At 44.6% G+C, this 25,316-nt stretch overlaps 1 long non-coding RNA gene across 2 annotated transcripts in view; it reads right to left on the reverse strand.

The window, feature by feature from the left end:
- Window positions 1-6,299: 6,299 nt before the first annotated feature.
- Window positions 6,300-25,316, reverse strand: part of LOC131273451 (uncharacterized) — a 68,069-nt gene continuing 49,052 nt past the window's right edge. For both annotated transcript variants that reach the window (XR_009180672.2, XR_009180673.2), the window contains exon 4: window positions 6,300-6,550. This is a non-coding gene — a long non-coding RNA (uncharacterized lncRNA). The remainder of the gene's footprint in view (window positions 6,551-25,316) is intronic.

Genomic DNA, 25,316 nt, shown 5'->3' on the forward strand with positions numbered 1-25,316 from the left:
AAAAAACAAACAAAACATTGGAATAGTCTCTTGTAATAATATTAGCCACCATTATAGAATGGTCCCTATATGTTAGACATATGTAATCTCAGTTTATTCTATAGACAAGGAAAATGGAATTTAAAGAAATGTAGTGATTTCCAAAGGATGCACAGGTATTACATGAAGAAACTGGGATTCAAAACCAGGCTTTGTCATTTCAAAGACTCCCACTTTTAACCACTAATAATGCTTAAAATGTTGCTTACCAAAAAAAAAACAAGAGTCAGTCACCAACTGCTTCCACCTCATTACAACAGATTATTCAAAATTGGACCTGTTCAATATTTATTTAGCACTTAGTATAGGTCTCACACACTGCAAGGTTCTGGAGATCTGGCCTCTGTCAGTGGGAGGCTCACAGTCTATCTGGAAAGATAGGCAATAGAAATGCCCTGCTTTGTTTATTGAAGGAAGTAGAAAAAGAAGGCATACAAAATAACTTTAATGCATTTTAACACATAATTTTCAAATGTATTATAATTGGGAGGCTTTTATTGTCAGATGTAATGTCTGAAATGAGTTTATGAAGCCTTTTGTTCTATACACAGGTTCATATAGGAATTGTGGATGCAAGTATTAAAATAAATGAAGCCAAGAGTTTCAAATGAATTGAGCAAGTGGAGGACCAAGAAAAGAAAAGAATATAAATTTAGGTTATCATGTTCATTATTCAAGGTTTAATAGCTTTAATTTAGATGTTTCCCTAAGCATTTATTTAATCTGAATTCTTCAATCACACTTGTGATAATGATAAAGTAAATCATATGTTGCTTCCTCAAGGGAGTCATCCTGGATTCCCAGCATGAATAAAGCAACTTTATTTGCATAGCAGGATGTCCCAGAAAACTTTAAAACTCACTGAGGAGAGCTAGGCCTTTTTAACTATGTAATGTCTGCACCACCAATTGACATTTCCACCCTGAAAGGATCACAAACTAAGAAAGTCTCCTTTAACAAGTTCTTTGGTCTTATTTCTCTGACTTCTTGGGCATTTGTAACTAATTTAAAGTATTAGGATATATTCCTGAATATTCTATAGCAGCCATCAAATTCTGACTTTGATGTTTATTCATAAAAGAAACTTGCTAATAAGCTCTAATGAGCTTTGCATTACTACAGTGGTATGTGTAAATCCACACTTTCCTGGGTTTAGGATGCTAGCTGAAAGTAGAAAGCCAGCTGTTAAATGTCGTGCCCTGGATCCTTGTGTGTGATATGGAAACCAGGGTCAGCATGTTCTGGAAAAGTACTGAGAGCTGCCACAGAATTGTAGCCTCAAAGAAAATCATAGTTTGGGTACCTTAACTTTTGGCCAGTTTGCAATAAATTGGTGTCATATTTTCTCTGTTAAGAAAGCCGCAGAGAAGGGAAAAGGTTTTATGGTGGATCTGGGGAAGTACTGTATATTGTATATATGAATTTTGGTGATCTAAGGCTCTTGTGAAGCTGACAATTTGTTGGGATTCATTTTACAGGAAGTTTTGGATCACAGAGTGGTTCAACAATGGCAGCGGAGGAATACTGATATAGGATGTTATTGACAGGATATATAGGGTTGACAGGGAGTTATACAGGGCATATGCCCAGGGTATATAGTAATGTCTAGATATACTCATAGTGGAAACAATTAAAAACAACAGCTGGGGGGGTACCGGGCCCCTGGCCAGGGGGTCACTGTCGTGGACCCTGGAGGAACAGCGGCAGTCCCCCAGGTGCAATGGCAAGAACCAGGAAGGAAGGTGGGCCCAACAGTGGGCTCCTAATACTAATGGCTATGCTTTTGAGCCTGTACACCTGCAATAAGAACAAGGCCTAGAGTAGCACTGTGCCTGGGAGTTTCCTCCTGACAGCCTTCATGTTACTCAAATGTGGCCACTCTCACAGCCAAATTCATCATGTAGATGCAGTGCATTCCCCCAGCGAGGGACATGACACCCGGGGATGAGCCTCCCTGGCACCGAGGCACCACTACTACATACCAGCTGAAGATACAACCAGAAAATGACCTTGAATTAAAGGTTCAATACGGATCAGCAGAATATCCCTGTCTACATATAATAACATGACTTCAAAATGCTAATTGACCTAATGTAAGGGGGAAATGGAAAGGAGAAATGAGATTATAAGGCTGTGAGTCTCTAAAAAAGAGTCTGGAGGTTGTCAGAAGGAATGCCCTTGTGTACAACTGAGCAGAGTCTGAGAGACAGACAAAGAAGATACAACCCCAGGTATTGGTTCTTTTGAGGGATAAAGAGACCCACGGGTTCTATGGTCATGGCAGATGGGGTTCACTGCCATGGCAGATGGCCCTTCTTTGGAGCCTGTGTTTCTGCGTGATGGAATTGGACTCAGAGGGGACCTCTTTTCACAAGACTTCCATGCTACTTTATAGGAATTGTAGTTGGTGTTGGGGTTTAAGATATATATAGGGGATTTGAATCTCTGGACTGATAATATGACACCCAGGCCCAGAGCCTCAACAGACTTCAGCTCCTACACTTTGATTTATTGGACTTACCCCACTCAGCTAACATGGAGTTGAAGAAGGTCAACCACCACACCATGGAGCCTAGAGTGTCTACATCTGAAAGCAGGAGGAGTGCATCCAGTATCCATATGGAATCTAAGCCCCCACTTGTCATAGATGTGCAATGGACACAACTAATCCAATGTCCACAGAGAAAATGTGGAATGGGTGTGGGAAGGGAAGCCATGGTGGCTGCTGGGTTTGGGGAATGGGAGGAAGAGATGAGAGGTGGAGCTGGTTTCGGGACGTTGAGTTGTCTTGGGTGGTGTTTCACGGACAATTACGGGACATTGTAGATCCCCCCCAGGGTGCACTGGATGGAATGTGGGAGAGTGTGGGCTATGATGTGGATCATTGACTATGGGGTGCAGTGATGCTCAGAGATGTTATTACCAGTTGCAATGGATGTGTCACGATAATAGGAGCAAGTGTTGCTGTGGGGGGAGTGGGGGGTGGGGGTGGTGGGGTTAAATGGGACCTCATATTTGTTTTGAATGTAATTTTTAAAAATAAATAAATAATTAAAAAAAAAAAAAAAAAGAAGGCCGCAGATGCTGTATCCTGGCCGCAGGACTTACTACAACTCATTTCCAGTCAATTACATGTAGTTGGTTGCTTTCATCTGTGGAGTTGCCTCCACCCGAGGAAAACACCTCCATTTCCTGGACACCAGATTTGTGGAACCAGTTTCACTTTGTAGGAGGGCCAGTGTGTCCTCTCAGGGCTCACCCCAACACTCCATGGTGCTCTCCAGCTCCTCACAGGCCCAGGCCTGGAGCCTGGAGCCTCCTGCTCCCAAGGCGCCTTCCTCCTCGCCCACGGGGCCCAGAAGCTGGGGGGCCCTGGGAGCCCAGGGGACTCTGCCAGCTTCCCTTGGAGAAGGTGAAGGGCATGAGGGGGCCTCCGCCTGGTGCCACCAGAGGGTGTAGCAGAGCCAAAGACGCGCACTGAGCTCTCCAGGCCCCGAGGGGGCGCTGCTGGGTGAGGCCGAGCAGGGGCCCTCCTGGAGGAGCCGAGCGGCTCTTCGGGGCTGCACGACCACCCGGGCCACGAGGACCAGCCTCTGTGCAGGGCCAGGAGCCCAGGACGGCATCCTCTGCAGCTAGGAAATGGCTGCGGCGCTGCCAGGGGCTGGGGTGGCCCAGGACGGCGACCACCCCAGGGAGCAGAGGCCTTGGGGACCAGGCCAGGTGCTCCCAGGCACCTGATGGCAGCCAGGGCTCCTCCCACTGCAGAGCAGAGGCTCCTCCCTCAGGCACCTTGCACTCCAGGGCAGCTGCTCTCCCAGCACCCTTACCTTCCCGCAGGCTCACCCTTCCCCGCCCCCCGCAGCCCTCCCCTCCAGGTGCCCCTGCGTCTCTGACCCACCTCTGACCCTTGGAGACATGGACCTTCCAGGAAGGGCCCCCTCCCCCCTGCTCTGTCATCCTTGCCTGCCTGTGCTGGACCCCACGGTTCCTGTCCCCCCTTCACTGTCATTTATCACCTTCATGATGTCCTACATACCTTATCTCCTTTCATCATGGAGGAAAGTTTAAGCCTTTGCAGAACACGGTTGTTCCGAAAGATAATTTCTAAAGAACAGATAGAGAAGAGTTACAATCACAAGACAATCATTCCTTTCATTACCAAACTACCAATTTAATGCAAACCTAAAGCGGATTCCATGAGCGTCTATCCAGAGTACCATTTTATTCTTAGACTTGTACATAGAACAGTCTCAAGTAATGCCCTTGTTGGAGCCAAGAGACAAAAGGACTGCTTTCCACCATTCTTTCTTCTGTTTGATCAACCATAAATCAAAGCAAAAATACAGCTCCATAAAAATCACAACACTGGCTTTTTTTTTGGAAATCTTAGTTCTCAGGAAGTGCCAAAAAGTTTTATGTATTTCACCGCATGTATTTTTTAGTTCAAGACAAATATATGATCTCCCAGACTATGCTCAAATGCCCATCTTTCAAAAAGGACCTGGTTTTCTGGATTATTTAGATAATTCACTGGCTTTTTCAGGTAGGGAGGTGGAAAAGAGATGACTCCCTTCTGAGCTCCAGGAAAGTCGCCTTCCTGTGGTTTATAAAGGATGGCTATCTCAGCTGGCAAAATGTATTCAGTCTGCAAGTACACACTTGTGCACACACACGTACATACACACACACACAGAAACACACAGAGTTAACACTCTCATCAACACTTGACAAAGCAGAAAGCCTAAATACATTCAACATTGAATTCTTAAGGAAAAATGACTTGAATCTAATTTTTAAAACTTAAGCCTTCAGTATTGAATCTACTCCATAAGATCATGTTTCCATTTAAAAAGGAGAAAAGGTAACTCAAACAGAAATGAAACAGAATAATGTGGTGTTTTGGTTTGACAGAGAGCTCCCAATGCAAAGTACCAGAAAGGGGTTGGCTTTTACAACCCATTTATTAGGGCAAAATCCTACAGTTCTGTGGTTGTGAAATAGCCAAATCAAGGCACCATCAGAGATGCTTTCTCACCAAATTCAGCTCCTGGTGACCCTGGTGCCCTGCCATGTGGAGTGACAAGACAGCAGCAGATCTCTGCCTGGTCCCTGCCTTCGCTCAAGGCTCACCGTTTCCCAGAGCTTGGCTGCGGGTACCAGGCATGTGGCTCATCTCTTCAGCCTTGAGCTGCTCCATGAGCCCAGCCTCTTGGGGGCTTCAGGCTTCAGCTTCAGCTGCTAGTGATCCTCGAGGCCTCTCTCCCATGGCAGCGACAAAATGGTGACTTTGTTTCTCTATGTCTCCTCCCTGTGTCTCCATTTATGTAAGGCCCAGGAAGAGGGGGGAAACCAAACCTGGGTCATGCCTCACTGATGGAGTCCCATCAAAATGAACTGATCAAGTGACCTATTCAGGGTGAGAACCAAGTCAAAGGCAATCAAAAGGTCTCACCACCCTGTGAATTAAAAAATATAAATTTTGGGGGGGATTCACCAAATTCAAGCTGTCACATCTGGATATCACTCTCTTACTAAATAGGTTTACAAAAAACTAGAGCGAGCATATGTAGGGAAAATAAGCCAATAGAAAGAAAACTCCTACATTCACAGGCTTGCTCAGCACACTATTATTTCTAATCAACAGCTCTTGGAAACAATGCAGTGTCCAGGACTAGAAGTCTCTCTGTTTGACAGGTGGACTTCCACACAGCCCCATGTTTTAAGTGGCATCTTAGTGCACACAGGGGCGATGGTCCTTAGTCCAGGGTGTCCCTGAATCCGCACCTCTGGAAAGTAAACCCCAGTCTTCTGCAGTGGGCAGGAGCTACGGGCTGCGGACCATTCTATCCAGACTCCCCCTCTCCTGACCTGCCTTTCTCCCCGCCTGTTCCACCACAGGGTCCCTGATGTCTGCAGTGCCAAGCGCTGCAGGGATCAGAGCATAAATGAGCAGGCCTGTCCTTCTGCCGCTGCTGCCTCAGGTTAGGGTTCCCTACTTTTGCCAACAAGTTCCTAGTCCTAAGTCCACACTTCACTTTCACTATTTTATTATTCTGTTTTCCTTGTCTCTCTGTTCATCCTTGTGGCTCAGTCCTTGAAATTAATCACTTTATCATCATTTAAGTTATGTGAGAAAACAGAGGTAAATGTCAATGCTCATTTCTCAGTGATTATTGGGAAGTGTTTCATAAAATTCTTACATTAATGTTCATATCCTGTTGAATCTAATGTTCTAGAACCCTTAGAGGATAATATTGTGTACGTGTTGTGTATTGAGGAAAGAGCACTGGACTCAGATTCCTAGTGGAGCCTAAATTTTATGCTTCTAAAATATTTTGTAATCCCATATACAATTTTCCTTATTCCTTTGCCCTCATATTTAAATCTAGTTAAGGGAAGAGATGTGGCTCAGGCAACTGAGCTCCTGCCTACCTCATGAGAGGTCTGTGATTTGATTCCCAGTGCATCCTAAAGAAGACAGCGAGCTGGTATGTTGGGCAGTGGCAGCGATCTGACGCAACAAGACGACACAAGAGACCAAGAAGAAAAAACATAATGAGACACACATCAGGGCAGGGCACGCAGGGGGCTTAAGTGATTACGCATCTCCCTCCCATATCAGCGGTCCTGGGTTCAGTTCCCGGTGCCTCCTAAAAACAGCATACGGCAAGTGCAAACAACGAGGGGGTGGGGAGAAATAAATCTTTACCAACATAAATAAAAATTAAATTTGCTTAACTTTTAAGATCTTTCTTTTGCAAGTAACATTGAATTTTTGCCAAACCAAGTGTACTTTCAAGGAATGAATAGAACCAGCCTTAACTAAACTTAAAAAATGATTTTCCACATGCAGTAGAAGTATATCTTGTTTTTGTCAAACATGGTTGTGCCCCACATATACACTAGAAGGAAAGTAAACCTTCAAAACTAAGAGTAAACCTTCAGCCACTGCAGGAACTCACTGTCCATGAGGGAAGGCAGGAAGCAGAGGGGTGGCTCAGGGAGGTGGGGAGGGGGGAGTCACTGTGGCAGGAGCTGCATGGATCACAGCAAGGGCACCCCGAGGGAAGAGCAGCAGCAGGTGGGTGCTGTGGGGCAGAGGCTCTCCTGGAGGGAGAAGCCTCAGTGTCCCCTCACCAGGGACAGGACCCCCGGGGCAGCCTCCTGGGGACTGGGGGCCCAGCAGCCTGCAGCCCCTGCTCTCTCCAGGCCTGGGGCAGCCCCTCTTTCCACCTGGAGGGCTGGGGGAGGTGGAAGCACAGGCTCTTTGGAGGACAGGACCCGACAGCAGCTTGGGAAGAACATGCCCGACTCTGGGGAACGGGACAGCATTTGGTGCAGGGGGGTCACCAGCACCCCCCACCCTCACCTCTGCATCCTAGAGCAGCTGCCAGCCCCTCCTGCTCAGATCTGCACCAGGCCAGGTGCACAGATGCCCAGGCATGGGTCCCAGGGTTCTGAGGTGAGGGACAGGCCACGGGATGGTTGGCTTGAGGGGAAGGAGGGAGGGGAGGGTAGAAGCCTATGTGGGCTTTGCAAGGGCTGCCAGGGAATCCCGTCCCCAGGGCAGGGCCCCAGGGATGCAGTGCCCACTTCCTGCTTGGAGCTGGAGAAGAAGGGGACCTTGGAATTTTATTTTCTATTGTTATGCATATTACTGTCCTTTAGAGGGAGCTTCCTGTGCTGCATCTTCCTCTCATCCACTTCCTTGGACCACTGTGGAGGACAGGGTGGGAGGGGGAATTTCTGGGCAGGGAAAGAACTGAGAGACCCCCAAACCTCTGTAAGCATCAGGCTCCGGAGGGGAGGAATTTTGCCAATGACACCCAGCCTCCCTGTGTTCACCCTGCGGAAGTCACCCATTCTCCCAAAGAAGGACCTACCAGGGGAAGCCAAATGAGTTCCCCAAACAGTCACATAAGATGCCTCTCAGGTGGCCGCCCCCAGCTTCACCACCCACCGCCTGCATCGGGAGCCCCCCTGAGCCTTCTCGCTGCTCCCTGTGATGCTTCCCATGCTCCTGCCTACCTGGGGGGCTCTGCCCAAACCAGAGATGGTATCGACCCTCTTCTTGGGCAAGCTTTGAGTAAACAGACTCTGCTCTCATTTGACTTCTCTTTATTTCTCCAGAATGAACTCCACTCTCCTACAAAGAGGAAGATGGAGAAGGCAGGGCCCCAGGGGACACAGAACAGGCCAGTCTCTGCAGCAGCGTGGGTGGGGCGAGTGGCCCCCTGGCAGCGAGGCTCTGCAGGCCGCTCCTCTGGGCCCCCAGATGGCTCCCTTCACCTTCGGAAGCTGAAGCCCCTGGATCTTAGGAGCCGATGCTTGGAAGGCCTTGTGGATGAGGATCTCCTCTGCAGGTGGACCCACCGAGACCCACCCAGCACTGCAGACCTCCGTCCTCCATGCCCTAAGCCCTCCAGCACACGTGGCGCTCATGCCCAGCAGCCGAAACTGTTGTTCAGGTCCAACTACAGCTGCTGTGTCCACACCTGCTCATCTCCCCCACTGTCCTTTCAGGCTCCGTGTGGCGCATGAGCTTCTTCCTCCACAGTAAGTCTAGGGAGAGCAGCCTGGACTCTGCCCATGGTTTTCATTTTGGTCACTGCCTCTGCTTCTCCTCACCAGAGGTGGGAGCATCTCCATGTGCTTTTTACTCTCAGGTTCACAATGGACTTCTTATTTCACTGCCATCTCCCAGACTCATTCGCCAGGACCAGGAATCAAAGACAGCTAATCACAGCTGGCTGCACCCCTCAGGCTCTCTGGACTGGGCACCACAAATGCTCAATTGAGAGGCCAAGAACCACGAACCCTGCAGCAAGGCCTGGTGGCCTCACCACCCCACAGCAGAAGCATGGATGGAGTCCAAAAACAAAACATCTTCCCAAGCTAAGTCCAAGAGAGCTCTGTCCACAGAGGGCAGCTCCCACAGCAAGGCACCTAGGGAAATTTTCCCTGCATTGGGTCCCCAGCTTCTTGTTCTAGCAACAGCCAGGCCAGAACACACCCAAAGGGAACCTGTTCAAGGTTAAATGAAGATATAAGCAGGTCGGGTTTGCCCGGAGGTCATTGAACCTCAGCAAATACCGAGGGGAGAAACCAAGGTCCACTCAGTAGACTTACCATGGAGGATGGAGACCAGGAGCCCCATGGAGCCCACAGAGGAGATACGGGAGACAATCACCAGCAGCCACGAGTGGGACCTCAACAGCCAAAACATGCTGCTGTGGTGTGTGTCACACGGGGCTGGGGGTGTACACAGGGCAGGATGGGGGTGTGCAGAGGCCACGGCGAGCTCGCAGTGGGGGTCCAGTGAGGAGGACCCCAGCACCTCCATGGCATGCAGAACATTACCAGTAACTAAGGAGCTTTATCCAGCTCCCAGGACATGTGGCGTTAAGGGGCAGCCCCTGGGCCTCACCACCAGCCTGGGAGAAGGATAGGAGAGGGGAGCAGGCCCAAGGCAGCTCTGGGGTTCTGCCTGGGGGTGTGGGCAGTGGTCGCCTGGGCAGCGAGGGCCTGCCCCCCTTGCCTGCTCTCCCAGAGGGTGCCTGGGAGCGCTTTACACCTGAAGCAGCTTTGTGAGTCTGGCCTCAATGTCTCTAAAGGCCCTGGAACTCCCAGACACCCTTTTGACCTGCACCCCGTGGAGCCCCCGCCATGGCAGCCTGCACACTTCCACCCTCCACTGGAGGAAGTCCTCCTGGCCCGGCATGCCGCACACGCACAGCAGCCCATGGGGACCCATCAGGTCCCACTCGCAGCCAAGTGCATCGAGCACCCGGCAGATCTCCCCCATTATCTCGTGCGGCTCCAGGGAGCTCATGAGCTTCATCCTCCACTTGGGGTCCCGTGACCGCGGCAGAGCCCCCTGAGGGCCCACTTGGTTGTCCCTCCCCTGGTGCAGCTCCTTGCAGGCGCACCCTAGGCACAGGAAAGTCCAGAATCGCCTCCACATGCTCGGCTGGCCCTGCCTGTTGGCGGGAGGGGAGGCAGGCCTCCCCCTGCAGGGCAAGTTCTTCTGCTCACCCCTGACTTGGGGTGTTCCCCTGGGGATGGCTTCACCCGTGCCAACAGCGGACAGGTAAGTGCTTCCTTCAGAGCCTCCTTTCCTACCGCTTCCCACGTGGGAGGAGGCGGTGACCGCAGGGCCAAGCAGGGGACCCTCCTGACGACGCTCCTTGGGGCAGGGCCTGGCGGCCTGGCTGGGCCTCACCCAGGCCATCCGGGGCTGCTGGTGCACCTGAGGCAGGGCCAGGGGCCCTGTGGGGGAAGCCGACGTCTTGGAGGCTCCTGGCTCTGGCATGCGCTGGCTCTCCCGGCCCTTGTCCATGACGGCCTGACTGAGGATGGTCCTCTGCAGGGGAGGAGAGCTGCAGGGTGGACCAGGGCAGGGGGCAGGCTGTGGTGGGAGGGCACAGAGGTGGGCTCCTCCCACTCCTGGCATGGCAGGGGGCTGGGTCTGCGGGGCGCTGGTGGAGGTCTCCTGCTCCCATCTGCTGTGGCCCAGCAAAAGATATATGGCCATGACTTCATCATGTCTGTCATCTTGCAAGGACGCCTGTATCTCCTCCTCTTTGTAGCCCATGGCTACCATCGCTGCTATCCGGTGGGGGTCCTGGCGAGCTGGGAGGGGCTCCACATACGGCCTCAGTTGTGCGTGCTCATAGCCCGTATTGACCCACGGGTCAGTCATTATGTCTGGGAGGCTTGACCTCCTACAGGGATCCACTGTCAGGCACTTTTGGAGGAGATTCCTGCAGTCCACAGACAGGTAGTGTGGGATGCGGAACTCCCCGCTGAGCACCCGCTCCTGCAGGAGCTTGGAGCTCTGTGCAAAGAAAGGGAACTTCCCGCTGACCATGTTGTAGAGAATCACCCCCAGGCTCCAGACGTCCACGGCCGGCCCAAGGTACGTGTGCCCCTTAAATATTTCGGGGGCAGTATAACAGGGAGTGCCGCACAGGGTTTCCAGCTGCTGGCTGATGTCAAAGGTGTTACTTAACCCGAAATCCGTAACTTTCACATTCCCAGCAGCATCCAAGAGGAGGTTCTCGGCTTTCAAGTCTCTGTGCGAGATACACTTCTGGTGACAGTAGTGCACAGCAGATAAGACTTGGCGAAATTTTGCTCGGGCCTCCTCTTCTGAGAGAGGGCCATGGGCCACCAGGTAGTGCAGGAGATCACCTCCACGGGCGTATTCCATGACGAGGTAGAGCTTCTCCGGGCTGTCAATGACTTCAAAGAGCTGGACGATGTTGGGATGGTGCAGGCTCTTCATTATGCTCACCTCTCTGGAGCGCATGCGGAGGCTGCTGGGGCTGTCCTTCTTGTGTATGATTTTCACGGCTACCTCATGGCGGGTGAGGACATGCCGCGCTAGAAAAGTCATGGAAAAGGCACCTTTGCCTAGTAATCTCGAGAACTGATAATTCTTCAGGTGGGTCTCCTCCTTAGCCCTCAAGGCTGGGAGAGGCCGCAGCATACTGGAGTTTATGCTGGGCTGGAGACCCGGTGACTCTACGCAGACTTTCCAATGGGAAAGCCTGAATAACTGATCTTATAAAAAAATAAATAAATAAAATGCTAAAAAATAAAAAAATAAAAAATATGATAATAAAAAATAAACAGGAGTAAAATGAAAAGGTTAAAAAACAACAAACAGGCAAAAGGTAAAAGCAAAATAATTTTTTAAAAAAGTAAATAATAAAGAAAACAAAATCGGGAGAAAAGAACTAAGACAAAAAGAAAAAATAAGAAACAAAATAAACGAATCCACAAATGATAAATAAACCAGCGAAGGGCAGTCCTAGTCCACAGGTCACCAAAAACAGCTTCCTGGGTAAGCGGACACTGAGCCTCAGCTGCAGGGCCTTATATAGGGGCAGCAGGCCCCGCACAATGGCTCCTTGTGAGGTCATCCAAGCAATGGGCCAGTCCAGGCTGTGGTCATCCTCAGGGCTTTCTCCTCACTTTCTGGTCTCAGAAACCCTCTACACTTGCCACAAAATTATGGAGGATCCCACAGAACTTTGGGTTTCTGTGGGTTCTAGCTCTTCCTAGTTCCTTATCAGAAATTATAACCTAGAATGCCACAGTGCCTTCTACATTTCTAGTTTGAAAACCTTAATGATATCTGGCTTTGAAAGAGTTCAGAATATCTACATTGGAAATATCCAATTCTTTTTCTATAACTCTACACGATCTGACTCAAAGGGATCCACAACTCAAGTGATAGCGTGGTTCTCTCTGAAAATGTTCTGTTGCTTAAAGCATAAGAAGGTACATTATTGGCATCTATAATGCTGAGGGAAAGATTGCTTTCATCCTACTTTCATTTCTTGCTTTCAGTTTTGCCCAGGTTTTCTATTGTAGCTGTCTCCCTTCCACAAGCCAGAAAACTCACTGGAAGACCTCCTTTTTCCTGTCTTTACAAGTAGAGAGTGAAGCTGTGCATGAAGAAAGCAAGTCTTCTACCCTTTCTTCTCCAAGTCATCACTCTGGGCTCGGTCTCCCTCTTACTCAGCATGGTGGTGGTGTATGGGAGGTGCACATGGCACTGACACCTCATGGCAGAGAATGGTAATTCCTACATGACTCTTAAAAGCTTCTCTGAAATATAATATCACTATGCCACTTGGCTTTGCAAGTCTTGAATCTTTTTGATACCTCAATTCTTTCATTATTGCCTACTTCCATACTGATTTATGAAGTGAACCATTTTCTATCCAAACTGAATAGAACTATTACAGACTGGAAGAAACTGGAAAGTGAAAAGATCACTTACTTTTAGTAATGTACAGTGGTGATGGTAACACGACATTGGGAATATAATTAACACCACTGTATTATATATCTAAATGTGGATAGAAGGGGAAATTTGGGGTGGTATATACATTGATAGAATAAAAATTAAAAGTAAACAGTAGGACTACACAATACAGTGAACCTAAAGGAAACAGGACTATAATTAATAGGGCAATTATATTCTTCACAATTGCTAAAAGATGGAAAAACCTAAGTAATCATAAACCAATGAATTGATAAGCAAAATCTGGTATTTTCATACAGTGGAATATTATTCAGAAGAAAAAATCAATTGCGGAAGCAAAGACAATGTGGAGGAACACTGAGCATATTAGGTTGAGGAAAGGCACCAGACACAACAGGGCAAACGCTTTATGGCCTCACTAACATGATCAAAATACAATGAATAGACTTATGGAGTTGGGACTATGAAATGAAGTTAGGTGGGAGATGGAATGTGGATGTAAACGGGAAGATGATGCTGGGTGTATATAGAATACTTATTCAGGTAAAATGCATATATGGGAATGCTTGAACTTGATGGCAACACATTATAATGAATGTAACAAACACTGATGATTTATGAATGAGAATGTGGCCAAAAACAGTGTCTAGGAAAATTAAGGTTAGTTAGAGGACAGCTGAAGAATACTGGGAATGTAGAACAATGATTTTGGCAGGAGATTGTGATTAGTAAGATAGAGCAATGGGCTTCTACTACATGTTAAGAATGTGCTGATACAATGGAAAAATACAAATTATTTGGAACTATCATTAACACCATTGTGATGATTTTCTACCAAAAGCAAGGTTGATACTACATTAATGCTCAGGGCTAAAAAAAAAAAAAAAGACAGGAATTTGGTTTTATGAAATATGAATAGGACTAAGCAGTTTTTCTCTTATTTTTTCATTAATATTGCATAATTATGACATTTAACTAATCTCTGTATCTTTATGAACACTACAGGAACAACTGAGTTAGAATTTGCAATTAGACCAGATAAAGATGAGATGGAAGTTTTTAGGAAGAATGTATCCATAACTTGTTGAGCTGCATTTTTCTGTTATATTTTTCTGAATTTGAGATAAGGTTATAAAAAATAGTACAACGATAATAATATTTACTCATTGATGGTAACAAAGGTACCACACTAATGTAAAATGTTTAAAATGGGGGCAGGAAATGGGAGCACTTTATGCATCTTTCTGGAAATCTACAACCTCTCTAATAAAAAAATCTTGAAGGCAAAGATAAATACCTCTTAATACATGGGGCAATGAAGTGGTACTAAGAATTTTAAAAAGGACAGAATTTTCAGAACTCAAGTAAATGCTGCATTTTTTAAGGTGGGGATAAGGTGAAGGATGACATATGAGTTTCCAATCCCAGGTGAGAGTCAAGATCAGTTCCAAAAGGGCCTCTGGATTCACAGAAAGATAAGAAATTACATTTTAGACACATTACATCAGACCCAAAGAGGGGACATTCATGTAAAAGCTACCAAAGAAAAAAGGTGGATGCTGGATTCAAACAAATTGATGAAAAACCAATGCTTAAGTTACAGATTTGCAGGTAATTATATAAAAAGCACAAGTAAATGTGGGTAAATAAGGGATCTGCAAAGGGAAAAAGACTGGAGAGGGTAAAAAGCAAAAGTAAAAAGCCTTGACCACTAATATTAAACTGAGAATATGGAGGAAGCGTAAAGGAGGGAGAAATAAGGGTCCAAGAGGATCTGAACAATGGGGCTGCAGAAATCAAGAAAAAGCAACGATTCAGGAAGAATCTATGTCATAGGAAGGGGCTTTTTATGACTTTGAAAGTCTGTGACTTTCTAATCACTTTGAGAAACAAACAATGTGATAGAGTAAGAAGAAACACTGGGTTTTGAATCACTGTTTTGACTCTTCATAGTTCATTAGAACTACAGAATATTTTCACCAAAAAGAATTATGTAGGTATAGATAGATAAATGGATAACCAAAACTTACAAGTGCATGTAGAAAGATTTACTGGATCATATCAAGGATCAATATTGTAGACAAGGGATACTTATTTCTTCTACCCCAATTTTTCCAATAGAAAAATTCCAAGTCCTCTAAATTCATTCTCAGCATCCAAAAAAAAACAAAACAAAACACCATCCACAAAAATCACATTACATAGAATAAGAGAAGTGTAGTCCTTCAACCATACCAAAAGAAGGGTGTCATAATAAAATATATCACTAATTCAGAATTAAAAGCATTTCTTTGAAAGTATAAAACTAAAATTAGCACTATACTTTTAAATACATGTCCCAGAGACTTATATCTTTGGTCTGTTCACATGCTGGCTGAGCCCTGAATCTCAGCAGAGTTGCAACACCTACTCACCGGTTCACTGGACTCACCCAGGACAACTAACGAGGAGATGATGGTGGACAACACCCATCCCAAGGAACAGAGAGTGTGTGCAGCTGCAAGCAAGATGGTTCCATCCATCTGCCCAATGGGAACTAAGCCCCTCTCAATTAGAAACAAGAGTGGGCATCACCATCCCCAAATCCTCAAGATTGGGGAGTGAACAATGGACTAAAGTCGACTTAGTAGTAGACAATTAAAGACTTATTGCTATTTTATTCTAGCAATGGAAATTACTTTGACCATTGTAAAAGCAGTGGCCACCAGAGGTCCTGAGGGGGAGGAAAAGAGAAGAATAGGTTCAACATGGGTGCATTTTCAGGACACTGGAATTGTCCTGCATAACACTGCAATGACAGATACAGCCTTCTACACATTTTGTCATAACCTATAAAGTTGTGTTGAGCAGAATGTAAACTATAGTTCATGCTCAGTATCAATGCTTCAATATGTGTTCAACAATTGGAACCAATGTACCACACTAATCAAAGATTTTCTTAATGGAGAAAAGTGGGGGAGAGTTTCAGACTCTTGCTGCAGCTGACGATGGCTCAAAATGGTGAGATGTACAATGGTATCACCTCCAGACTGCCACGGTGTCATGGTGCTGAAGGGCACCATGCACCAGGCTGGTGGAATACTGGAGCCTGCCTTCCTAGCTCTTCTCTAGGGTCAATGGTGCTGCAACATGCTGGTTGTATGAAGGGCATACCAAGTGGAGCAATGATTACCAGAGACATGTAAGTAGAACTTAAACACAATTGGCACTATGGCCTCCTCCCATGGAGAGAGAACATGTATGGTATTGCAAACCTGGAGCTTAGATCTATTAATTGCCACTCAAAAAGAAACGTATGCAGTAGTTGCTGCATTAATTAGTATTAAGCACAGAACCTATATGCCTAGCGATTATAATGAGACATTTCTGTTCTAGATCATCTGCAGAGGGATACTGAACATGTTAAAAGGTCCTGGTAAACTTCATTTTCTAAGTAGTTAATGAAAGGCATGCTTAACCCAGGTCTCTTCCTAGCCCTTATTCCAAAACCTGTCCCACTCAATCCTGGGGCTGACTGGCAAACCCACATGCCATCCTACCAGGGTTAAGCATTTTCCCGCCAGGAAGGAAATGGCAAACAGGTGGCTGCCACGGCAGGGGCTCCATGGGGTGCAGGTCAAAAGGCTATCTGGGAGCTCCTTTAGAGACACTGCACCCACACTAACAAAACTGCTTCAGCTTTAAAGCAATTTCATGTTCCATCTATTCTTCCCTACTCCTCCTCTCATGACCTTTGGTAACTACTATTTTATATCAATTTTACAAGTTCTTCAGTTACACATGCTAATAACTACAATAGCAATAAATCTACAGTGGTCCATGGTTGCCCTCCCCACTTTGTTTATCCCTCAGTCTTGAGGTATTGGGGATGACGTCCACTCTGCTTAAGAATGAGAGGGGGTTTAAATCTTATTCGGCAGATAGAAGGAATTGTCTTGCTTGAAGTTGTGTATACTGTCATTGGGGTTTTTTTGGATGGGGGTCGTCCATCCAAAATTTGGATACCAAGTTTGATAACTGTCATCTAGGCAGAAATTCCACCACCCAAGGTAAAAATTTTTAAAGTTTCTTAGTGACAGAACAAAACAACACCAATACCTGGTTTTTTCCATTTCTAATCCTGGAAAGAATTCCTGAACTCTCAGCAGCCCATCCCTCCTGAGAAGGCTGCACACTGACAGGTGCTCACTCTGCTCTCCAGCCCTGGCTGTGTACTCTGCTGCCTGTTTTGCAGCAGACTGTCTGGTGACACTTGCCTCCTCCTGTGCACATGCAGAAGTCAGGGAAGGAGGGAAGCTCCCCATCCTGCCTGCCTGTATAAGCCAATTTCTCCTATTAGAACTGGAGTGTCTTCACCGATACTGCAAGAGATGGACTATAGATTCCATGTGATGTCACTACATCCCACACCATTTAAGAGCTAACCTGATTCCTCCTTTCCCAATGTCCTTTTGATGTATGGAGAGAAAGCACTAGAGCTTTATTTTCCTATCTCCTATTGCCTCACTCAGCTCATTACATTTCACACACTTACATAATATATATAATATTTTACAAGCAACAGCAAAATGTCTGGCTGTCCTATACATTGAAAGTTGCTCACAGTCATGCAATAAATTTAGGACCAGGCTCTAAATACTATCCCAGCATTCCAAACTTACAATCATGTCTTCCTTTTCATTCAGGTTTCTCTCCAGTGCTTCTCAAGACATGTGAGAGGCTTGCTTTTGAATGAGGTAAGTGCTTGCAGAGCTCAGATGAAAATATACCAAAATGAATGCTCTTGAACTATCAGAAAAGCAAAGAATCACAAATAGAAATTGAAGTATTCAACCCATATTGTATGAAGAGTTACAAATAAACAAACAACTGATGTGTATATCATTCACTGGAAGGAATTTATATATTTTTAAATATTTTATGACCTATGTATGTGGATTTGGGTACCTTGACACAAGATGTCTAACATGAGTAAAAATTAAAGTATAAAGAAACAAATGCACATCACTCCTATAATGATACCAAATGAACCAGGCACATCTGAGACATACACATAAAGATTTACATAGAAAAATCCAATATTAATGGGGTAAAAAAAAAAAAGATATATCAGACCTTTAAGAGACCATTTTTCCCAATTAAGTATTTAAAACATTTACTAGGAAATAAGTTATTCTTAGTAAATTGTTGTGTCAGTGTGATATAAAAATAGCTATTTATAGTAGCAGTGAGTATTATATACTAAAAGGTACTTGGTGTCCAAGGAAATTTCCTTATTAAAACTTACTAAAGGCAAAGGATTTATCTATTTTGTGTCTATGAAACTCTGGTCCATGTTCCAAGACTACAGGCTAGATTTGTACAAAGTCACTTCAAAATGATACCAAGCAGTAGTTTAAATTGCTCAGGCATTTTCTTTGGTCCCGTTCCTGACTTACACCTTCCTCCAAAGCCAGAGATATATTTATATGTGAGTAAAAGCTTATATCATGGGAAACCATCATACAAATAGCTTATAGATACTTGTAAGTTCCAACTGTGACCAAAAATAATCGGACTATTTGTAATATGCAAAATAAATTCCATAAAAGAAAAATCCACTTAAAATTATTCACAATTTTTAAAAGTGTAGAAGTCAGATCACGTGTTACTAGATCTACCATTCTATGTTATCTTGGTAAAAATAGTTATGGTAGGACCATGAAGACTTAAATCTAAGAAGAATCACAGAACTATGAACTAAAGTCACTGTGGCAGATAAGATCAAAGAACATTTCAAAAGTTTCACCCTTAGATATGAAAACTAAACACAGAAATGACAAAAATAATTCTTTCAGAAATCAAATTTAACATAAATTAGTATATTACAGCTTTAAAATATTTTGCTTAAATAATAAAAAAGTATGACTGGGATAGCATTGATTAGAATGTTTCTTGAATATTGTCTTCCCTACAGAGTTTTCATGGAAAACTGATGTAGGGAACTTTCCTTAAGTTCAACATTTCATGAGATTAATGCACTACATAATAAAAATGTGGGAAAAATGGCTCTGGGAGTTTTGGGACACATATTTTCTCTTAAAATGTTTCTCTGTTTCTGAAAATAGTGGAATAAAATGTATTCCTTCAACATAATTGTGACCAGTTTTGAGACATAATCCTTTACTTAACATCCAATTTTCTGAGAGTACACATACCATATTTTAGATTGAAAATACCTGTGAGTCTACGTTAGAATTCAATATTCTGACATCTTTTTGATAGTCATGGTTACTCCATTAGTCAGGGTTCTCTAGGGAGACAGAATCAATAGGAGATATCTGTCAATAGTAAGAGATTTTATAAGAGTCTCTCACATGACCGTGGGGATGCACAAGTCCAGGTTCCACAGGCAGGCTGCAAAGCAAGGGCTCTGATGAAAGCCCACTGACGGTTCTTGATGAGTGTCTGGGAGACAGTGGTTGTCCAAACAGGAGCTGGGAAATTGTCCCGGAATGCTGGAGTCACTTCCCCTTTTAAGGCATTCAGCTGACTGGATAAAGCAGCACTCATTGCTGATGACAATCTCCTTGACTGATGGAGATGCAATCGGCCATCTATGCAGTAAACTCACTGGTGACTAAAGTCCAGAAATGTCCTTGTATTACAACTAGCTCAGTGTTTGCTTGGCCAAACAACTGTGCACAATTACCTGGCCGAGTTGACACATTAGCCTAACCTTCACAGTTACTCCACTCATTTTGAATTGTGCACCTTTACAACCAGAAGTTTCTTTCTAATGATTCTCACCATATCTATGGTCCCTCATACATGGGAGACACATATATTTTAATGTAATATTTATTGTGATCTATGTATCTTAAAAAAAACTCAAATAAAAATTTAAAAATTTAAAACAATAAGAGGTTCTGTGGGCAGCCGACTTGCCCAGTGGTTAGGGCATCCGCCTACCACATGGGAGGTCTGCAGTTCAAACCCCAGGCCTCCTTGACCCATGTGGAGCTGGCCCATACATAGTGCTGGTGCACGCAAGGTGAGCCCTGCCATGCAGGGATGCCCTCCAAGTAAGGGAGCCCCACGTGCAAGGAGTGCACCCCATAAGGAGAGCTGCCCAGCATGAAAGAAACTGCAGCTTGCCCAGGAATGGTGCTACACACACAGAGAGCTGACACAACAAGATGATGCAATAAAAAGAAACACAGATTCACGTGCCACTGACAACAGAGTGGACAAAGAAGATGACACAGCAAATAGACACAGATCACAGATAACCGGGGTGGGGAGAAGGGGAGAGAAATAAATTAATTAAAAAAATAAGACATTCTGATTATGCCACACCCCACCACACCCCACTCATCCCACATCAACAACCTCTTTCATCAGGGACACACTCACTGCATTGGGGAATACATCTTGGAGCACTGCTATACCACCTGGATTATAGCTGACATTGAACATTACACTCTCCCCCAGTCCATTCAGTGGGATATGGCAGGATATATAATGTCCTGCATCTGTCCCTGCAATATCATTCAGGACAACTCCAAGTCCTGAAAATGCCCCCATATCATACTGCTTCCTTCCTCTCCCTGTGCTCAGCAACTCCCCTGTACACTGTCTCCACATCAATGATACAGTTCCTTCCATTGCTAGAGTCACAACAGTTCTAGAGTAGAATACCAGTAAGTCCACTCTAATCCATATTTTATTCCACCATCCTGTGCACCCTGGGATAGTGATGTCCACTCCACCTCTAAATCGAGAGGGGGCTTAGATCCCACATAGCTGATGGATACAATTCTCCTGCTTGCAGTTGTAGACTCTCTCAGTTCCCTGGTGTGGTGGTTCACCATCCTCACCTCCCTGTTAGCTGACCTGAGTAAGTCCAATGAAACGGAGATTAAGGTGCCACAACTCCGCTGAGGCTCAGGGCCCAACTGGCACATGGACTGCCCAGACATTCAAGTCTACTGAGTATATACCAACTCCAGGTTCAGCACAAGTGACAGATGAGGCATGTGTAGAGAGGTCACATGTGAGTCCAACTCCATCATGCTCAGGGGCACAAATTCCAAAGTAGGGTCCATTGGCAAGGCATTGAACACCAGAGCCATCTGCCATGACCGTAGAACATGTGTGCCTCTGTAGCCCTCAGGAGCACCACTACCAGGGGTTGTTATCCACTTTAGCTGTCTCTGGGATCCTGCTGAGGTGTGCATAAGCGCAACCCCTCTCATGACCTCCCGGCTCATTTTGAAGTCTCTTAGCCATAGAAACTCATTTGTCTTTACCATTTCCCCCTTTTATTCAAGGCGTTTTTCTAGTTGCATCACTAGCTGCTGCTTGGGAGTAATTCCTTGGTGCAAGGAAAGCTCAACCCCGGGAGTCATGTCCCATGCTGGGGGCATGCTGAGATTGGCATAGACAGAGGCCACATTTAAGCAACAAGGAGGCTCTCAGGAGTAACTCTTATGCACCCTGTAGCTCTAGGCCTAGTTGGAATTTCAAGCACAGAGGCTCATAAACATAGTCATCAGTACCAAGGGCCCATCATCGGATCATCTTTCTTCACTGGTCTTTGCCTGTGCACTAGGGGGACTGTTGCTGTTCTGCTGGCGAATGTGACAGAGCTCCCCAAGCTGGCAACTCAGCACTCCCTCAGTTGTTGTTTGTAACTCTACCTACTATGACGATATCCAACGAAAACCCAAACATTTTTATATAGCCTATATACATGCCCAGAACTCCCTCCCAACCATGTGCCCCCCATCAATGACACCCCACACCAGTGTTCCTCCCCTGCCATAGTTGAACCCCACTGTGATTCAAAATTTCTTCAAAAATGAAGCATAATATATTGCCAAATTTGATCAGTACGAAAATGAAATAGTAACAGGTTTCAAGATTAGAAACAAAATTCATATTAATTTAGAAAATCTGAAATACAGTAAAAAACAGGGGTACTAAAAATTGAAAAATATCATAAAACTTTGGTTTTGATATTTTGCCTTTCATCACTGTAATAGCTGTTACCCTGTATGTACAGTGGCAAGGCAATCACTTCCATTCTTTCCTTGGTGCCTACACACTTTTTTAAAAAAAAATTTTTAATTTTTAATTTTGTCTTCAAAAAAATTTAGATTACAGTAAGGTCCCATATACAATAGATGGGACTCCCATATAGTCAACATCAAACCCTTTTCCTCCTTCCCCAGCAAGATCTTTTCATATCCTCTTAGGTATGGGTCTTCATACTCCTTTTCTCCACTGCACCTGTCCTTCTCTAGTTTCTTTCTCAATCTGATTATTATTGCCCCTTATTTAACTCTTATTTTGGAAGGGAACAACTGCCATCTTGTCTAGGTACTACCTTTAAATGTGTATATATTTTCAGAATCAATTATCTTTAAAGGCGTTTTCAATTACATATCCTTCAAATACATTTTATTTCTGAACTTAAGCTTATATTTATGAGTATTTTACTCCTACAATTAAATTTTAATTTCTCATTGTATTTTAATGCTGCCTTTTCAGTGACTCTTATCATTCATATGAGGCATTTGAATTTTAGTTTCCTTTTTATTTAGTATTTTAATTTGGTTTTCATGGTGGCAGTTTTTAGATTTTTTAAAAAATGTTATTTCTAGTGCTATAGATTCCCAATCCTATAGGTTCAGAGTCATTTTAATAGGACCTACAATTTTATCAACAATTGGTTTTCCTATTAGCAGGCACACAAAAGATCTGCCAAAGTAACTTATGTATAGCACATGGTCCAAAAACTCATCAGTAAGTTTTGCGCATACTGTATTTAAACACTTTATTTTAGAAATAACCTCTAGCAAGAAAGAATAGGTGTAATTTTGTTTACTGGTATTTCAAATTTTTCCATCTACACATAAAAATCCTGCCCGCCACAAGACACCTTGATTCTCTTACTTTGAGCATCTTGAAAACATGTACATTACTTGGAATTGTGTGGATTCAAACCATGAAAATGTTGGTCTCCTACTAATGGGGTAATATTCTGGGATTTCAGAATTGCACATCCAGGCTTCCTGTACCCTGGGGACATTCTGCTGCTATGTGGACTGTCATTTGTGGAAGTCACTAAACCCTATTCACAGTTGCATCTGCAGCATCTTTTGTGGAATCTCTCTTTTTTCTTTCTTTCTTTCTTTCTTTTTTAGTCAGGCCAGGAAAAAGATTTTATTTAGAAATGGGAGAAAGAAGAGAACTTGCTGAGAAATGGAGAGGATGGAAATAAGCACCATTACTGGTGTTGGCTCCTCTAGGCAGAGAAAGTGAGTTCTGGCTTGTGTGGTCATCTTCAAAGCTATTAATTTTCCCTCCCCTTACTAATGCTAATGGGAAGGGCCCAAGCTGCTATTGGTTATCCCACCAATAATGGGAGCCAAAGTTGAGTACTCTTTGGAATATGGAGGGCCTCCCCTCAGCCCAGGAAAGAGTCCCAACTGGAACCTGAAAGTCAAGGTCAAGGCCTTGTCTGTTGGCCATGTTGAGGCTCATCTCATTTCCCTGTACTCAACTGTCTCAACTCGCCCTCAGAGAGTTCATGCCATTCTTCTTAAAGGGGTGCTGAGGGGCCAAGGTCATTCTTCTGTAGTTGCTTCCTGCTGGTTAGGGCAGTAGTCCCTGCCTGACAGGGCATGAACCTCTCTTGCTATTCTATTGTGTTCTAGGAAAAATGGGTCTGCATCCTGGTTGGAACTGGATGAAATCCCCACATGATTAATAAGGCATTGATCCATAAGAAATAAACTTAATTTGAATTTTGAAAATCCATGGTCCCAATAAAGAGATAAAGAAGATGGTGGCAAAAAGAACCAAAAAGGGGTGCAGTCATGACATACTAGACCACAAGAGTGAGAAAGGACAGGTACCTTCAGAGGCTGCTTCCTCCCAAACTTGATGGAAACAGCATTCTTCCTTGAATTTTTGTATGCTGCTGGTTAACTCCAGGGAGAGACTGTAGGAGACCTGCTAGGTTTCAGTATGAACTTCCATCCCAGTTCCTACAGCAGTGGTTATGCTTAGGACAGCTAGGAGAGGTGTGAAGAGGGACTGCCCTAGACAGAAACTCACAGAGACAGTATAGGCAGCAAGACAAGCACATGGCAAAGAAAATAAAGATGGTACTTAAGAGAGCCATTCCTTTATCTTACAGCTACATTCCTTACCTACTTATAAAATGAATTGTTTACCAAGATTTTTAACATGCTCAAAAACCTTCTGCATATGATCTAGAATTGAAGAGATATCATATTCATCAGTATGTAGGTAAGTACTTCATACTAATCAATGCATGAATCAATGCACAAACTCCTCTTTGAGCTGCAGTTAATAGATCTAAGCTCCAGGTTTGCAATACCATATATGTTATCTCCCCGTGGGAGCAGGCCATAATGCCAATTGTGTTTAAGTTCTACTCACAGTACTCTGATCATTGTTGCTTCACATGGTGAGTCCTTCACACAGCCAGCGTGCTGCAGCATAGTTGATCTTAGAGAGAGACTAGGAAGGGAAGGCTCCAGTGTTTCACGTGCCTGGTGCACAGTGCTCTTCGACACTATGAAGGCACTATGGAGCCACTATGGAGGCAATGTCCATTGTATATCTCGCCATTAGCAATCCATCGATGGCTGCTGCAGGAGTCTGAAGCTGCAATGTACTCTTCATCCTCTTCAGGAGCATAAGCAGAGATCTGTTAGACACCCTTATTTTGTAGAGGTCAGTGACCAACTTGGCCAACAACTCAAATGGACAGGCAACATGCAGGGTATTTCAGCCAGGTTTGGATGCTAAAGAGATTTTAAAAGAGATAGACTTCCATATTGTTGATCTTTACATACTTTCTAAATACCTCCTATATATTCTATAACATATTAAATGATATTACTTTTGCCAAGTTATGTAAATGAACAGGTATTTTACTTTAGCAGTATAGGAGAAACTACTTTCTCCAGTATTTTATGAAAACTAAGGGTTCCCAAAGCAATCAAGAGTATCTTTCCATACCACCACTTTAACATGCAGATTGAGGTGGCCTCTGATAGGTTTCCCTGCTATGAAGTTACCCTTTATTAGTAATATCAATGTACAGTTCTAATTAATAATGGTTTCCTGGAATTAGTCACTTAAATGCTTCAGTTTAGAAGATGCTTTTCCAAACTCCATATAATTTACCACAACCACATGGACTGGATACTTCACATTAAAATAAGCTTATTAAATTACAATTAGGGAGGCATATGTAGCTGAAGTGACCAGGTTCCCATCTACCATATAGGAGGCCACAGCGTCAATTCCCAGGGCCTCCTGGTAAAGGCAAACTGGCCTGAGCACTGTAGAGCTGAAAGTCCATTGACATGGAGAGCTGACAGCCCATGCTGTGCACAGCTGGTGCAGCAAGGTGACATGACAAAGTGAGACACAGAGGAGAGACACTGAGAGATGCAGCAGACTGGAGAGATGAGGC

The sequence above is a fragment of the Dasypus novemcinctus genome, chromosome 15, assembly GCF_030445035.2.
Source record: "Dasypus novemcinctus isolate mDasNov1 chromosome 15, mDasNov1.1.hap2, whole genome shotgun sequence".
NCBI lineage: Eukaryota > Metazoa > Chordata > Mammalia > Cingulata > Dasypodidae > Dasypus > Dasypus novemcinctus.